We start from the raw sequence: 4,362 nt of genomic DNA, 5'->3' as shown, positions 1-4,362 counted from the left end.
CATCAGCATTAACACCTGATCAATATTATTATACGAACTACTTTCCTCTCGTTTCCTTATACGCCTTTGGCGTCATCATCATAAATTGTATGTAGGTTGCATAGTTTGATAAATTATTGCTAGTGCTCACCAATGTTCCATTAATAAATAAATTAATTTGTTTGAATAGGTTGTGTAGAATCCAGTTGTCATAGGAGAGACCATTGCCGGCCTTTGGAGTTGTATTATCTGACTATTTCCTTATCACAACATTTAAATCAATAAATGCTGAAGACAAATAAATGAAATAGTCTTAATTGTAAAATATTTGAAAGTGTATATTTTCCGAAAGGGGTTGTTGGGGTAGAACTTTTCATAGTCGCCATACTTGACACTGACATAAACATTTTCAGCATTGAATAGATTGGATGAGGAATTAATTGATTGATATGATTCCTTGTGGGGGAGATAAGTCATCTTAAGAGAAGAAATCCTTCTTTGATCTAACAATCTTTTTCTTTTTCTTCTTCTTCTACTTATTGGTCTTCCTTGTTTTATTCCTCAAAGTCCTTGTTGATGTCCTTTGCTTCCTGCCTGGGTGGAGACTGATGAGTTAATGACGCGAACGACATAATTGAATAACATTTTATTCAACCGAACATTTTATTCAACATAATGAATAACATTTTATTCCACCGAACTCTTTGAACATAAAAAAATAAATGAATAAACACCAATTTCTATTTCTGTATCGATCAATTTCTCAGACACCATCTTTAATCATTCTTAACAATGCTGAAGAAAAAAAGATATAAATTTCGTGTCCTTTTTATTTAAATTAATTAAAAAAAACTTTCCTAAAATATAAGTTTTTCAAAGAAAAGTAAAGGCAATTTTAAACTTAAGCTCATCATATAAAAATACTTTTTAAAATTCAAACTCAAAACGACCAGAAATTACTATTAAAGAATAAATGAAACCCAAAACGAACAGAAATTAAATAAAGAATCATAGCAAAAGTCTACAACAAGAAATGATATAAATGAATAAATAGATCTTAAAGCGAGTAATGCTTAGATAGGATATAAAAATCAAGCTTAAGAAGAAAAAAATATTTTCCTATTGAAGTACAAATGAAACTTAAAACGAACAGAAATTAAATAAACAAACATACAAAAGATATTAATGTAAATTAATAAATAAATCTTAAAACGAGGGAAACTTAAATTGAATATGCAAAATAAGCTTGAAACAAACAAAAATCACCACAAACAAGAGTTTGGGCATGACCTGCTTCTCTCACTGTGAAAGTCTAAGACCTACTGCGTCATTGGCGCTTTACTGAAAACCAATTTTGTGACAAATATTTTCTTTTGTACTTATCTCTGAAAATAAACATTAAAATTATGGTAAAATTTTGAATTGATGAGGTTTCAGTAAGTAATATCATTATACATCCAATATTCAGTTTAATTTATTAGCTCTTTTTAAAGTTCTTAAAGACGAATATAGTTTCCCTACAAACAAGTGAATGGATACTGCCTCCTTTCCTAACTGTAAATAAAAACCAAAAGCCTACTGCGTGATTGGCGCTTAACTGAAAACGGATTATATTACAAATACTTTCTTTTCCAGTTCTTACAGAATTTAAAATAAAATACAATTACAGCGAAATAAATTCTTGAACTGATGGATCTTTCAACAATTTATATCATTATACATCAAATTTTCAATTTGATGTTGTTAATACTTTCAAAGACTGTTCAAGACGCATATAGTTTTCAGTAAAGCGCCAATGACGCAGTAGGTTTTAGACTTTAAATGTTATGTTTTAAAAGATGTATAATGATATTACTTACTGAAAGTTCATCAATTCAAAATGTTACTATAATTTTAATGTTTATTTTCAGAGATAAGTACAAAAGAAAATATTTGTCACAAAATTGGTTTTCAGTAAAGCGCCAATGACGCAGTAGGTCTTAGACTTTCACAGTGAGAGAAGCAGGTCATGCCCAAACTCTTGTTTGTGGTGATTTTTGTTTTTTTCAAGCTTATTTTGCATATTCAATTTAAGTTTCCCTCGTTTTAAGATTTATTTATTAATTTACATTAATATCTATTGTATGTTTGTTCGCATGATTGTTTATTTAATTTTCTGTTCGTTTTGGGTTTTATTTATTCTTTAATAGTAATTTCTGGTCGTTTTTTATTTTTATTTTAACAGGTATTTTTATATTCTGAGCTTAATTGTAAAATGTCCTTTAATTTTATTTAGAAAACTTATTTTTTGGAAAGTTTTTTTTAATTAATTTTTTTTAGTTTTTGATTGCAAAAAATTTCCAGTTTTTAAAAATTCTTTATTTCAAAATCAAACTTAAAAAAAATCAAATATTCATCAAAGTATCAAAACTGATATCAAAGTAGCAATATCCAAGTGAATAAATTGGTTTGGGTGTCAACCTCGGAGTATTTATTATCTGGTGTTTGAACTATTTTTAACAAAATTGCTATCTCAAAACTTTTATCAGATGGGTTTTGGGGAACAAGGGCGTGGGGGGACTAGATTAAGCTTCGGTCTATTTTGACTCTTTAAAAGTGAACTAGAACTTTATATTTTCAATCAAATGAGCCCTCTATGAAGTTTTTAAGAGCATCCCTTTCATACGAACAATATATGCCCCATGCCACTGAGTGCAAGGACTGCCCCGAACCCTGGGAGGTTGTTACGACGCCACAGTTTTTGTTACTCGGCAATTGAGAATTTTTTAACCTAAAACATACATCAAAATTTTTATTACAGACAGGTGCAGAAAAAGGGCATGGAGGGATAGATACCCTCCAAAATCTTTTGACTCGAAAAAACTTAACTAGAACTTTCAATTTCCAATCAAATGAGCAATTTCTGAATTTTTTACGAGCATCCCTTCAATAAGAGCCATATATTCCCCAAGGGCATAACTTACAACACCTGCCCTCGGGCTCTGGTGACTGTGTTGACCCCTGAGTTTTCGTTATATGGTCATTGAACTATTTAAAAAAAAGCTATCTCAAAGTTCTTATCGGATGGTTTTGAGGAAAAAAGGGCGTGGAGGGGGGGGATAGTTTCCCTCCCATCTCTTTTGACTCTTAAAAAGTGAACTAGAACTTTCAATTGAAATTCAAATGATACTTCTTTGAAGTTAATACGAGCATCCCTTACATAAGACCCATATATGCCCCCAGGGCATAACTTATAACGCCTGCTCTCGGGTTCTGGTGGGTTGAGTCAACACCAGAATTTTTGTTATATAATCTTTGAACTATTTTTATCAAAATAGCTATCTTAAAATTTTTATTGGATGCATTTGGGAAAATAGGGTTTAGGGGGGGGGAGCTGGTTACCCTCCAATCTTTTTTGACGCTTAAAAAGTGAAATACAACTTTAAATTTACAATCAAATGAGCCCTCTCTGAAGTTTATACGACAACGCTGTGTATACAAAACCTTAAATGTCCCCAAGGCATAGCTTACAACCCTTGCCTAGAGGGCTGTGGGGGATTTTTTATCCTTAAGGACCTAATTTCCAGAACTTAAAACTATGCTTAATAAAATGGTATTTCAAAATTTTGATTGGATGTGTTTTTGGAAAAGGTGGGCGTGAGAGGGGGGCTATTTTCCCTCCAATCACTTTCGACTATTAAAAAGGGACTAGCCCTTTGAATTTTCAATCGAATGAGCCTTTTTTGAAGTTTTTACGACAATGCCTTCTATAAAAACCTTATATGGCCCCAGGGCATAACTTAAAACCCTTGCCATGAGGGTTGTGGAAGAGTGTCCTCCTCAAAAACATATTTTCTATGTGGAAATCAACTACGCTGCACAAAATGGCTATATCAAAATTTTGATGGGATGTATTTGGGGATGATGGGCGTGGGGAGGGGGTGCTAATTGCCTTCCAATCTCTTTCGACTATTAAAAAGGGCACAAGCCCTTTGAGTTTCCAATCGAATGAGCCTGTTTTGAAGTTTCTACGACAACATCTTCTATAAAAACCTTGTGTGCCCCCAGGGCATAACTTATAACTCTTGCCATAAGGGTTGTGGGGGATGTCCTCCTCAAAAAAATATTTTCTATCTGGAAATCAACAACGCCAAACAAAATGGGTATCTCAAAATTTCGATTGGATGTGTTTGGGGGAAAGATGGGCGTGGGGGGAGGGCTAGTTGCCCTCCAATCATTTTCGACTATTAAAAAGGGCACTAGAACTCTCGATTTTCAATAGAATGAGCCCCCTTTGAAGTTACCACGACGACCCCTTCCGTATGAAGTGCCTCTGGGATATAAAATAATAATAACACATTGGAGCCGTATGGCCTTTACTATAGGCAACGCTACAGCGTTGCC

The sequence above is a fragment of the Artemia sp. Qi Xiang Cuo genome, chromosome 12, assembly GCF_049724085.1.
Source record: "Artemia sp. Qi Xiang Cuo chromosome 12, ASM4972408v1, whole genome shotgun sequence".
NCBI classification, from domain to species: Eukaryota; Metazoa; Arthropoda; class Branchiopoda; order Anostraca; family Artemiidae; genus Artemia; species Artemia sp. Qi Xiang Cuo.
This window is presented reverse-complemented; position numbering follows the sequence as displayed.